This window comes from Pleurodeles waltl, chromosome 6, assembly GCF_031143425.1.
Source record: "Pleurodeles waltl isolate 20211129_DDA chromosome 6, aPleWal1.hap1.20221129, whole genome shotgun sequence".
Classification (NCBI taxonomy): Eukaryota; Metazoa; Chordata; class Amphibia; order Caudata; family Salamandridae; genus Pleurodeles; species Pleurodeles waltl.
The window spans coordinates 1,695,579,759-1,695,594,316 of NC_090445.1; the positions used below are offsets into that span (position 1 = coordinate 1,695,579,759).

The window sequence follows — 14,558 nt, forward strand, 5'->3', positions numbered from 1 at the left end:
TGACACAGGCATTAAAAAATGGGGCAAAGGAAGCTTTGCCCCATTTTTTGACCCCTCCTCCCTCCCTTGCACCATTTTTGCATGGTAGTATAAATATGGAGTTAAGGCCATAGAGTCATTTTTTGCACGGGAACCCCTACCTTGCATCTCATTAAGGCAAGGTAGGTTTCCACTTCCAAAAAATAACTTTAACTCCATAAATTTTGCACTAGACGGGTCTAGCACCAAACTATAAATATGGAGTCAGTTTTGCACCAAATTAGAGTTCAAAAATTACGCTAATCCAGTGCAAACAGAGTATAAATATGCCCTTTAGCGTAAAAAAATGACGCTAATCTGGTTAGAGTAATTTATTTTTACTCTAACCTGCCTAACGTCATTTTTTTTTACGCTAGCCTACCGTTTGCACCGGCTTGCACCATTCCATAAATATGGTGCCCAGCTGGTGCTAAAAAATGGTGCAAGCTGGTGCAAAACATTTTGGTGCAAAACTGCGTTAGTGCAGTTTTGCACCAAAAAGTATAAATAAGGCCCAGAGTGTTTCACTGGGTGCTTTCCACATTACTAGGAGAGCTCTGCAAATGAAATGTACCATTCCACTAGCAGCATACTGTATTATCTGCTCAAAGGATGGGAGAAGGTCCTCTGACAATACCTGTTGACGATTAGAGCTACGATGCAAACTAACCAATACCATCTATTGTAGAAGGAAATAAAACTGAGATTTTACTTTTTGAATGCTTACATATGTTCAAGTATACTACAGGATTTGACCTTTAATGTTGTCATGCAGCATATCTGCCAGAAGAAATAAACAAATACAGAGGAAAGGTTATGACAAACAATTTTACTGGTGAGGAAAAAAAAAAGGCAAGCAAGGATACCTTGGTGCTGTAGGAAAAAAAACACTGCATGCTGAAACTACTTTCGGAGACCATGTGCAATCAACTAATAATCAGTGAAAAGTAATAGCTAAAAGAAAAAAAAACAGGACAACTTTGAACTCCTTTTTCCACAGAATTGAACCGAGTGGCACAACCGTAGCTGCGTGTGTTTTTAAGTGAATAACAAACATGTATTTTCCAAACAGCTTTGCCGTAATTATATGACTACATGACGCTGTCAGTGTGGACAGTAACAATTCGCACAAGGAAGAGTAAGCAATAAAATAGACTTGGCTATAACAAAAAGAAGCTTCTTCTAATATTTAGGAATACATATAAATTACGGGAATGTTACAAACTCCATCATATTTTATTCCTTTATTATCAACGTCGAGCTGTGCACGTTCACTACAGAATTTGCAGATCCGTGGGCTGGCAGTGAGAGCGCCGTCCGCGTCGTTGTGCACGCCTCGCCGCAGTCGAGCTTGTTTTTGCGGCCGGTTGCGCTTCTTCCCTGGGCCTAGCTCCAGAGGGGGAGGCGGTGCAGAGGCTGGAGCCATTGCTGGCTCTTATCGCAGGAGGTGGGCAGAGTCCGGGGAGCTGCGGGGAGAGGAGACAGCTGACTGCACCTGTCAGAGCCGCCTGCGAGCAATCTGTGGATTCCCCGGACCCGCAGGGGGCGCTGGGAGGGATCACTGGGACCCACTGGAGGCATCACTGGACCCCCTGGAGGACCTTGGAGGATGCGCTGGCACCGGGCGGGGAGCGCACTGGAGCACAGGGGGGACGCTCCGATGTGCACATAAGAACTGGGAAAGGCTACATTGCTACCAGCAGAGGAATCCACTGGAGACAGAGCAGAGGGATACATTGTAACCGGGGAATCACCCAAGTTCACAGAGCGACCCTGAGGATACACTGTGACCCAACGAGAATACACTAGAGTACTCAGTGATACACTGTAAACCGAGGAGAATACAGTGGGTTACTCAGTGATGCACTGCAACCCAACGAGAATACAGTGGGTTACTCAGTGATGCACTGCAACCCAACGAGAATACCCTGGAGTACGCAGTGATGCAGTGTAACCCAACGAGAATACTCTGGAGTACGCAGTGATGCACTGTAACCCAACGAGAATACAGTGGGTTACTCAGTGATGCACTGCAACCCAACGAGAATACCCTGGAGTACGCAGTGATGCAGTGTAACCCAACGAGAATACTCTGGAGTACGCAGTGATGCACTGTAACCCAACGAGAATACAGTGGATTACTCAGTGATGCACTGCAACCCAACGAGAATGCCCTGGAGTACGCAGTGATACCCTGCAACCCAACGAGAATACCCTGGAGTACGCAGTGATGCACTGCAACCCAACGAGAATACAGTGGATTACTCAGTGATGCACTGCAACCCAACGAGAATGCCCTGGAGTACGCAGTGATACCCTGCAACCCAACGAGAATACCCTGGAGTACGCAGTGATGCACTGCAACCCAACGAGAATACAGTGGATTACTCAGTGATGCACTGCAACCCAACGAGAATGCCCTGGAGTACGCAGTGATACCCTGCAACCCAACGAGAATACCCTGGAGTACGCAGTGATGCAGTGTAACCCAACGAGAATACTCTGGAGTACGCAGTGATAGACTCTAACCTAACGAGGATACCCTGGAGTACGCAGAGATACACTGCAACCCAACGAGAATATCCCTGAGTACTCAGAGATACACTGCAACCCAACGAGAATACTCTGGAGTACGCAGTGATAGACTCTAACCTAACGAGAATACCCTGGAGTATTCAGAGATATACTGCAACCCAACGAGAATACTCTGGATTACTCAGAGATACACTGCAACCCAACGAGAATACTGTGGAGTACTGAGTGATACCCTGCAACCCAACGAGAATACACTAGAGTACTCAGTGATACACTGTAAACCGAGGAGAATACACTGGAGCGTCCAAGGGATACACTGTAACCAGCACTGCCAGCTGTTACCGGTTGTGGGAGGTACACTGTACCCTGGAAGTGTACCTGTAACCCAAGAGCACACAGTCTCCCCTGCACGCTGAATCACTGCCAACTGGAGCATTCCATGGGAGATACACTGTGACCTGTGGAGCATCATTGTAACACGCCTTGGAAGATGCCCTGCAACATGGTAAAGAAAACACTGGAGCAAACTAGTCACACGTTGTAACCTGCAGGTGGGCACATTAGGAGATACACTGGAACTGGGGGCATAACCACTGCCAGGTGGAACAGTGTAACCTGAAAGGAGGGCCTGCAACCCAAGATCACACCTGGGACACAGTGTAAACTGCAGGGGGTACACCTTGAAGTACTCAGAAACACTGCCGGCTCCAGCCTGCAAGACATACAGAGCAATCTGCTGGAAGCGTCATGAGACGTGCGCTTTAAATTAAAAGACCAACACTGTACAATACGAGAGAAGCACTGCCAGCAGGAGGAACCACCGGGGGTGGTTTGAAAGATAAATCTGTGACCTGTAGAAGGGGCAGCAGGCTGTGTGCTGTAACCTACCGAAGGAGTCTGCAGGAGAAATACTGTAGCCTACTGAAGGAGTCTGCAACAGAAACACTGTAACCAACTGAAGGAGCGTGCAGGAGAAACACTGTAACCTATTGAAGGAGCCTGCAGGAGAAACACTGTAACCTATTGAAGGAGTCTGCAGGAGAAACACTGTAACCTATTGAAGGAGTGTGCGTGAGCCACACTGTAAACTATAGAAGGAGCCAACAGGAGATACACTGTAACTTACAGAAGGGGCCTGTGAGAGAAACAAAGTAACCTACTGAAGGAGCCTGCAGGAGAAACACTGAAACTTACTGAAGTAATCTGCAGGAGATGCACTTCAACCCACTGAAGGAGCCTGCAGGAGATACACTGTAATTTACTGAAGTAATCTGCAGGAGATACACTTCAACCCACTGAAGGAGCTTGCAGGAGATACATTATAATTTACTGAAATAATCTGCAGGAGATACACTTCAACCCACTGAAGGAGCTTGTAGGAGATACATTATAACTTACTGAAGGAGCCTACAGGAGCCCTCAGGAGATACACTGTAACCGGAAAGTAAAACGCTGTGGCATTCAGCGGGTGTACTCGCATCAGGAGGAGGCCAGAGGAGAGACACCCTGTAGCCTCCAGTAAGCATCAGCAGGAGCTACAGTGGCTGCAGGGGGGCGCACAGGATACACTACCTGCAGGAGATGTGCTGGAGCCGCTGCAAGACACTGGGGAAGATGCTGTGCTGCGGCTGAAAGGGATCCACCCCTGTGAGGTGAGAATGCGCCGGGGGTCTCACTCTTTCTTTCCACAGCTACAAGTGCAGGAGAGCCTTCGACGCCCTTTCTGACAAGTGCAGAGGGTCACACGTCTCATCTTGGAGAGTAACTGCAATATAGGTCTCCACGCTTTCCCTCTCAGGGACAAATGCAGGAGAGCCATCCACAACCCTCTTCTATGGGACAGCTGAGGCATGGCCAACCACAGTACTCTCAGGGATGAATGCAGTGAGGCGGTCCACAGTCCTCTCAGGGATACCTGCAGCGAGGGCATGCTCAATCCACAGTGCTCTCAGGGATACCTGCAGCAGGGCCATCCACAGTCCTCTCAGGGATACCTGCAGCAGGGCAATCACCAGTCCTCTCAGGGATACCTGCAGCAAGGCCATGCTCAGTCCAGAGTCCTCTCAGGGATACCTGCAGCAGGGCCATCCACAGACCTCTCAGGGATACCTGCAGCGAGACCTTCCACAGTCTTCTCAGGGATACCTGCAGCGAGACCTTCCACAGTCTTCTCAGGGATACCTGCAGCAGGGCCATCCACAGACCTCTCAGGAATACCTGAAGCGAGGCCATCTACAGACCTCTCAGGGATACCTGCAGCAAGGCCTTCCACAGTCTTCTCAGGGATACCTGCAGCAGGGCCATCCACAGACCTCTCAGGAATACCGGCAGCGAGGCCATCCACAGACCTCTCAGGGATACCTGCAGCAGGGCCATCCACAGACCTCTCAGGGATACCTGCAGCGAGGCCATCCACAGACCTCTCAGGGATACCTGCAGCGAGGCCATCCACAGACCTCTCAGGGATACCTGCAGCTGGGCCATCCACAGTCCTCTCAGGGATGCCTGCAGCAGGGCCATCCACAGTCCTCTCAGGGATGCCTGCAGCGAGGCCATCCACAGTCCTTTCAGGGATACCTGCAGCTAGGCCATTTACAGACCTCTCAGGGATACCTGCAGCAGGGCCATCCACAGTCTTCTCAGGGATACCTGCAGCAGGGCCATCCACAGTCTTCTCAGGGATACCTGCAGCAGGGCCATCCACAGACCTCTCAGGGATACCTGCAGCGAGGCCATCCACAGACCTCTCAGGGATACCTGCAGCGAGGCCATCCACAGACCTCTCAGGGATACCGGCAGCGAGGCCATCCACAGACCTCTCAGGGATACCGGCAGCGAGGCCATCCACAGACCTCTCAGGGATACCTGCAGCAGGGCCATCCACAGACCTCTCAGGGATACCTGAAGCAGGGCCATCCACAGACCTCTCAGGGATACCTGCAGCAGGGCCATCCACAGACCTCTCAGGGATACCTGCAGCAGGGCCATCCACAGTCCTCTCAGGGATACCTGCAGCAGGGCCATCCACAGACCTCTCAGGGATACCTGCAGCAGGGCCATCCACAGACCTCTCAGGGATACCTGCAGTGAGGCCTTCCACAGTCTTCTCAGGGATACCTGCACCAGGGCCATCCACAGACCTCTCAGGGATACCTGCAGCAGGGCCATCCACAGTCCTCTCAGGGATACCTGCAGCGAGGCCAGGGATACCTGCAGCGAGGCCATCCACAGACCTCTCCTCTCAGGGATACCTGCAGCAGGGCCATCCACAGTCCTCTCAGGGATACCTGCAGCGAGGCCATCTACAGACCTCTCAGGGATACCTGCAGCAGGGCCATCCACAGTCCTCTCAGGGATACCTGCAGCAGGGCCATCCACAGTCCTCTCAGGGATACCTGCAGCGAGGCCATCCACAGTCCTCTCACGGATACCCGCAGCAGGGCCGTCCACAGACAGACCTCTCAGGGATACCTGCAGCGAGGCCATCCACAGACCTCTCAGGGATACCTGCAGCAGGACCCTCCGTAATCAGTCTCTTAGGGAAAACTGAACCAGGCTCCCCACATTACTTCTCACCCCCCCCCCCCCCCCCACGAACACCCCCACTCCTCCCGTCAGGGGCAGCTGGGCGAGGCCAGACACACTCCTTCCCTAAGAGACAGCTGCAAGACGACCCTCCACAGTCCTGGTGTGTGAGGCAGCTGGACCAGGCTCCCCACACCTTTCCTCTCCGTGGCAGCTACAGGCTCATACCCCTCCACCCCCATCTCTAGGGACAGCTGCGCCAGTCCCCACACTCCCTCCTCAGAGCCAGCTGTGGCAAGGCCCCCCACTCCTCCCCGCTCGTGTGTATCTGCAGCGAAATCCCCCACTCTCCACCTCTCGGGACAGTTGCGACAGGGTCCCCAGAGTCGTCTCTGGGCAGTGTGTGTATGTATATATATATATATGTGTGTGTGTGAATATTTATATGTAAATGTGTATATGTATGTATATATATGTAAATGTGTGTGTATATATACATATGTATTCATTCATTCATTCCCCACCCCTCCCATGGCGGACTCCACCGTCTCTCACCGACCTGCGCACGCCCCTTCTGCCTTCACGCAGTGCACGTGCACCGGGCTATCTGCCACCAGGGACAGTGGCTTGAATTCGCAGACATTAATCAACTAATTCAACCTCCGTGACGCTTCAGTGCGCTTTACTGCTGTGAATGTCCTTCTGTTGTACACCTTCTTAGCTCGTGCGATTACCTGCCCTTGCTTCGGTACAGTTTGTATTTATTTTTATGTTTTATGTGTAGCCCCACTGGAGAACAAGAGACTAGAGCAACACCGCGCGTGAGGCAAGAACACAAGCAAACACGTCCAAATATAAAAAAGCCCACAATATTATAACTGTCACCCCGCTTTGCAAGGCAATTACAATGCACGTGGGGTTATTTTTAGGCAGTGATATGAGGGCTCGCCTCGCACTTTGTGAATGTCACCCGTGGAGTCACAGTCACACAAGAAACCAAATTAAGAGGGGCGTCCAGGGGGTGCGCGTTAATACCAGTGGGTACATTTTGAGCCATGGGTATTAAATACTCTTTAAATGTCGTGGGTGATTTTAGTGTTTGTCATAGAGATTTTCAGGCCAATAATTGTCACAAAATGCAGAACACAGCGCGATGCGTCACAGATAAACCTGCGAACGTGCTTTGCCTCTCCTGCCCCCCGCCCTGGCTGAACGTGGCGTGTTTATTTGACCTGTACTTATCCTAGACGGCGCAGGAGGGCATCTCTCCTGCCCCCAAGGTTGTTTCTTCGGCTCTAGGCAGGTGGTTGTCAGTGGTTCCACAGAATCTAAACGTGAACCAGTGACCAGTGTGTTGGGATGAAGAGGTCGAACGCAGGGCCAGGAATGCTGAGAGATTGGCTAGCAAAGGGGGCTCCTCTCAGAATGTCAGCTGTACTCCAGTGTCGAATGAGGGCAGAGTGAAGGATGTCACCCGCGCCCCAAGATCTCTTCATCTCTACTGGGGTGCAAATGATGCTTGTGGGAGGCAAGTGATGCTGTGGACCAGTGAGGCTGCAGGGGCCAAATGATGCTGCTGGGGATCAGTGTTGCTGCTAGGAGGCAGTGAGGCTCCTGGAGACCAGTGAGCCTGCTGGGGGCAAATAATGCTTTATAGTGTATCTGGTGCTGATGAGGGCAAGCGATCTTGCTGAAAGGAAGCGATTCTTGTGGGCAAATGATGCAGCTGATGGCAATTGATGCTGATCAGGGCAGGTTATGCTGGGAACCAGTGATCCTGCTGGCAGCAAGTGAAGCTGCGGGTGAGTGATGCTGGAAGGATCAAGTGATGCTGGGGGCCAGTGATGCTGATGGGAGCAAGTGATGCTGCAGGTTAGTGATACTGCAGGGAGCAAGTAATGATGGGGGCTGGTGATGCTGAAGGGAGCGTGTTATGTTGGGGGCCAGTGATGCTGATGGGAGCAAGTGATGCTGCGGGTTAGTGATACTGCAGGGAGCAAGTAATGATGGGGGCCAGTGATGCTGGAGGGAGCAAGTGATGCTGCTGGTGAGTGATGCTGCAAGGAGCAAGTGATGTTGCGGGAGAAGATGCTGCAGGGAGCAAGTGATGATGGGGGCCAGTAATGCTGGAGGGAGCAAGTGATGCTGCGAGAGAGTGATGCTGCAGGGAGCAAGTGATGATGGGAGCCAGTGATGCTGGAGGGAGCAAGTGATCCCGGGATCCAGTGATGCTGGAGGGAGCAAGTGATGCTGCGAGAGAGTGATGCTGCAAGGAGTAAGTGATGATTGGGGCCAGTGATGCTGCTGGGGGCAAGTGATGCTGGGGCCAGTGATGCTGGAGGGAGCACATTATGCTGGGGGCCAGTAATGCTGCAGTGAGCAAGTGATGCTGGGATCCAGTGATGCTGAAGGGGGAAAGTGATGCTGGGATCCAGTGATGCTGGAGGGAGAAAGTGATGATGCGAGAGAGTGATGCTGCAGGGAGTAAGTGATGATTTGGGCCAGTAATGCTGCAGGGGGCAAGTGAAGCTGGGGGCCAGTGATGCTGCCGGGAGCAAGTGATCCTGGGATCCAGTGATGCTGAACGGGGCAAGTGATGCTGCGATCCAGTGATGCTTGGGGGCAGTGGTACTCCTTCACCCATGTACCATGCTCTGTGGAAATCACACTACTTTGAGAGAGGGCATTAAAAACATATCACACAATTTCTCACCAGCCATGCTGGGCACCTGCTTTCTCATATTTGCTGTTGTCTCTGATAACAAACCCTCAGGCAGTGCGGAGCTATTTTTGGACTCTTTGTCTGAATCAAGCAAAACTGCCTAAATAAATGTGTTTGGCTGCCACCTCAGAAGCCTCCAGAGGGGCAGCGATGGTGTGTGGCTCGCACTGTCCCTGTGTGTGTGCTGTGATGCCCTCTCAGAAAAACAGTGCCCATATGTGAACAAAGCAACTCCGAAAAGAAAAGACAAGCAGAATCACAACCCTATCACAACAGAGCCACAACTGTACCTTAAAGAAACAACACAACATAACTAAAGCAAATCTGTGCCCCAATAGAACCACAATTGTAGTGTAACAGAACCACAACCACGCCTTAACAACTGCACAATCAAGCCCCAACCACAGCATTCTATAACACATCCAGAATGGTGCCGTAATAAAACTCCAGCTGTGGGGTAGCAAATTAACAACCGCGCCAAAACCACAAAATAACATTAAAGACCCACATGCATGCCATAAAAACTCCACAGCTCTGCTGTAACTGATCCCTACCTGCACCGTCACTGAATAATAACAGAATCACAACCGCACCATCACTGAACCACAAGAAAGACAAAAGAGCCACAAATGTGATGTAACAAAACCACAATCGTAACAGATCTAAAACTGCACCGTGACAGAAGAAAAACTGCACACATTCCAGAACCATAATCCCGGCATACAAGAACTTCACACTTTGCAATATAAAATGAGAGCATTACAACAGAAACATAATCGTACCACAGCAGAACAACTATCACACCATAATAGAGCCCGAACTGTGCGGCGAAGAACCCACAAGCGACCAGTCTCGCTGTTTTAAAAGTGCAACTGTGCTGTAACAGAAGCATCACCACCCCAAGAAAGAATGATGACTTCTATAACATGCAGACAACAGTGGTCCACATGGAACACATTCAAAACAAAATTAAGTACATACAACAGCAAAATCACTGCAAATGGTATGGTGCATATATGACATTTCACAGGGTCTAGTCCTACACAGTAGCTTATTACATCACAAACCAAACTACTCTTTCATAAGTGTGAAGAGAAGTGACCTTTGTGCAAGAACCCACTTCCAGAACTTGGTTAACCAGTAGCGAAAAACATACAAGGGAGTGTTTTTGATTTTTTTCAGTCCTTGAGAAAAGCCCCAAAGAAGCCCGTATTTGTGTGGTTCGTGGGAAGGCAATCAGTTTATTTGTATGTTGACAACGTTTCAACCTCACATAGAATATCAGGGTCTCACCAGGACAAAATTATACCCCGGAAACATCTACAGAAGATGTAGAGACAAGGGATTGGAGCCTGATTTCCTGGAGTTGCGTGCAAACATTCCAAAAAACCCAAGTGGGGCATGGGTTACTTGCTTAAGCTCAGAACAAAAATGACACAGAGTGGCAGGCTGTGAGTACAGCACGCGGCGAGTAGGGTGAGAAATACCTCTGAGGATGCTCAAGAATATACTCGTGGGTTCACGGACCTGGAAGTGGTACAACTTTGTACCACACATATGAATTGGAGATAGGTCATTAGTGAACGGAAGGAAGAGAAAAATGAATAAATAATAATAGATCTGATTAATGGGAAGTGAAGGGCCAGTTACCTGTGGGTAACCTTATGGCCAAACTAGTACCAGAGGTGCAGGAGATGCGGGGCAAGACTATAGCAAGCCGAGGGCAAGAATAAGGCCTGTGGTAGAGTCTCTTGATCTGAAACAATAGGAACAATGAGGCGAGATGACGTCACTGCCTGAACAAATGCTCAAAGCTGCGAGCACACCAATATCAAAGATGGCAGCTCGCGAGAACGAGGCTTGGAACGCATAGCATTTCCAACAAACTGAAGCTCAGAAAGGGAGTGAGGTGTGGAATCCAGATGTGTTCACCTCAAATCAGGAAAGTAATAGAGAAGGGATTGCCTCTGTCATTAAACAGACTGAATTAGTGCCACGGTGGCCAAATAGAGGCAAACAGCTGATGTTACTCTAATGGAAACGTCACATATATGTGTTGCCTTATTCAGAAACCTTCTGTAACAGTCATTAAAGCGCTGTGGAAGAACCATGGTTGCACCACAGCAGAGCAACAAGAATGTCATGAAAGAACCACAACTATGCTGTAAGAGAACTAAAACCTTGCCATAACAGAACTACATGTGTTTCACGTAACATAGCCAACTGTGCTTTAACAGATCCACAAATGTTGGTAAACAGAACCACAACAGTTTAATAACAGAAAAGCAACCTTACAGTAACAACAACCACGTAGCGTACAGAACCACAACCATACCAGGATGGAACTGCATCCACACTACACCACAGCAGAATCATAAATTTGAAGTACTGAATCGCAAAAAGTCACAACAAAATCAGAATGATGTTGTGATAGAACCACAAATATGCCCCAAAAGATTTGTAACCACGCCATGATTAAAGTAAAGCTCTGCATTAACGGATATCCATAATGTACCGCTGAATCAAAACCACAACAGTGCTCTACCAGAAGCAAAACTGTGGCACACCGAATGAGAGCCATTCTCTACACAACCACAAACATGCAAAACAAAATCACAACGTGCTGTGAGACATCCGCAACAGAACCAATGTGACATAACAGAATCACAACTGCGCGATGGCCGAACCATAACCATGCCTGCAAAGGTCCACCGCCACACTGTAACAGAACTGTAGCAGTACACTAGCGGGCGGTGACTACTGGTGACTGGTTACTATAACCATAGCGGTTGTGTATAATACCCGTATGAATGGGTGTAGCGAATGAGCCATGATCCCCACTTCTGGCACTTGGGGTATTTCCTTAATATTTTTTTGAAATCATCGGTTTGGGTCACTGTGGTGCATCTTTCTTCAATATACGTGTAAAATATGATACATGTTTACATTTTGTCTAGACCTTTGCAGTGGTTCATTGTTCATCAGAATGGCTTCTGGGTGCAAATAAATTAAAGAATCAGCCAATTGGCAGTCCGGTCCTAACTGTCTCTCAAATACAATTGTTTGTTTTAAATGTAGATTCAATAAGGAAGCTGTGCATTCCATGAAAGCACCATAAATGTCTGCAGTGTCCAGATGTCATGGTCACTCTATCTCAAAAACCCTTTTATGTGCATGCAGTGTATGTGGAAAGTTGGTATCCCAGATACACTGGACAGAATATTTACAACTGAAATAATGCGGAGTCATGTCTATCAAAAAATTCCAATTTAAAAAAGAAAATAATGGGTATCAAAGATGGGTTGTGGCTACAAAATAAACCCCATGAAATACTGACCAGGAGCAATATCGCCCTCTAAAGACCCATGGAGCCGTTACAAACAGTTGCACATTAGCCCGTTGCTGCGTAATAGAAAAGTACGCCACAAAATATTAAGAACTGAGTGTGTCCACATATTATTTGGCTTCCTCTGAATCTTGCTTCACGATGTACAGAGGAATCAGTGCTTAATTTCAGCTGGTGTTTGCTGGCGCTTGGCACCTGCACTTAAATCTCAGCAGCGGCACCTCTGGCAGTCTACCACATGTTGGCACTGTTTGTCTAATTTTAAGTGTAAGCACAACCGGGTGTTTAATAATGCAATATATTAAAAAATGCCTGCCGCCCAGGCCACGGTAGCTTTGGGCGACAAGGAGTTTTATGGTTTAATAGCTGTGTCGATATTGGCAGGGCTGGCAAGGACAAAGGGTGTTTGCCCACTGCAGTGATCTTTTGAGAAGGTCCTGGAAATGAGTTTTGTACAAATTATGTACTGAGTGGAACTGTGGTGGGCTGAAATAAAAAGTAGGGTGTGGCAGCACATGCAAATAAGTCTCAAAAGGAAATCCCACTGCCTGGAAGAACTTTTTATAACACTGAAGCTGATTATTAAACAGCCAGTCTCTGCATGATGAAATATAAGTGAGTTATGATGTATGTACATTCATTGGTACATGTCATTTTGAATAAGGTTCTTACTAGAACCTGCACTAATATTCACTTATTCATAATACAATTAGGGAACAAGTAGCCATCCCTTCCCTTGTTTACAAGCTTCCTGTTAGGCAGTTCGGGCCTACTTCACAAAGGTAAATGTAGACGTTTGCGTAAGTTTACGCGTTTTGCTGTATTCACAAAACTATTTTTTAACAGTAAGTGCTGAGTCTAGGCACTCTTAAACGTACTATTACAATTAAGTTTTCTGAATATTGAAAAGGCTGAAACATACTCAAAACGTCTAGGTTTACCTTTGTAAGTGAGGCCCTATGTTTATGAAAAGTTACCCATTTGTAAACTCAGACGCATTATTTTGTGTCATTTCTGTAGCTCCTAAAAGTGTGATAGATTTCGTAGGCACTATTTTACTTGCATCCTACTCATACGAACACAAAGCATCTAAACAATGTAAGAGACTCTTTGAGCAGCAAGTTGTGTTGTATGAAAGTAGATCTGGAGTAAGTCAGCAAGGCTGGAGTTCTTGGAACTGATGTCTTTGCTGCAGTTCTCAGAAAAAAACACAATACCTCGGGAGGTAACAACGAACAACAACATAACATAAACAAGGGAGGAGACTTTGTTCAGTTTCTTAGCTGTTCATCTTACATGTCAAAGGACTGGTTTCAAATCCTGGGTTGTCACACGCAACAAAAACATTGTGTGTTTCCGTGCATATCACTTTGCCTCCATGTGACTTAAATTTGAAATGCCCCTAGGGTGAAAAGGAGGGGCTTGCCCAGTAGAGTCCCGCCCCCTTCTTATCACACCTGAAATCTGTAACCTGGTTTCAGTAGCATTCCAGACTTACACCACACTGTTCTATACACAGCACTTTGTAGTTGGGAAGTTCCTAGTATGCAATAAATCTGTTCTCTGTAAAGTGCTTCGTTTCTCCCTTCAAACTAGGTTTGTGCAGCATGAACCTGTCTAAAATGAATCATCGGCAGCTGAGCAGGGTATGTACTGGGAATGTAGGCCAGGGTGGGAAAGATGGAACAGATGCATCTGTGCATGTAGGTAATGGACGATGAACCCCAAAGATTCAGTGGACGTGCCCTTGACGGCACAGAAAACTCAAGACCTGGCTTTTCGACAGAGACAGGGCCGCGCTGACCGGAGCAGGCATCGGGCGCCTGCCCGAGAGGCTGGAGGGGTGGCGGGTGCTGCAGTATGGGCCCCAGTAGCAAAAGCAGCAGTGCTTCACACTTGCATACCTCCCCTCCACTCGCCCCCAACCTGGTCAGTGCCCAGAAACCCCCAGGGGTGACAGTGCTGCGCTATGCAAATGCTGATTGCTTGATTGATTTGTCGGTGGGGCCTCACTGTGTCGGATGCATCTATAATGGGCTATTTAGATCAAGACTCAAACACAGAAGCCATTGCCTTTATTTATTATTTTTTGGTGTGTTTTTCACATTGCTTAGATGAAAAGGTCTCGTAACCTTCCAGCTATCAGTGACACTGTCTCATTTGTGCATCAGTTTGTGGTAATAGATCTAATGACAATTGTAAACTAGGCAAAGGAAGCTAATAAATGAACGTTTTTCACTTTGGGGGGGGGTGCTTCATAATCCTTTGACGCAACCCTACCATGACACCTTCTACTTGGTCCCAGCATGAGGTTAATGAAAGCGGATGTGTTTGAATTACCACAATTTATTAAGTGATCACAAACATATTGTATTTCTTAAATGTGTAACATAACGTACATTTGTAAACCTT

The 14,558-nt window shown here is 48.2% G+C and overlaps 1 protein-coding gene across 2 annotated transcripts in view; it reads left to right on the plus strand.

Moving 5' to 3' along the window:
• Positions 1 to 1,389: 1,389 nt before the first annotated feature.
• Positions 1,390 to 14,558, plus strand: part of RALGPS1 (Ral GEF with PH domain and SH3 binding motif 1) — a 1,336,836-nt gene continuing 1,323,667 nt past the window's right edge. For both annotated transcript variants that reach the window (XM_069241780.1, XM_069241778.1), the window contains exon 1: positions 1,390 to 4,205. The gene's annotated coding sequence lies outside the window, so the exon portion shown is untranslated. The remainder of the gene's footprint in view (positions 4,206 to 14,558) is intronic.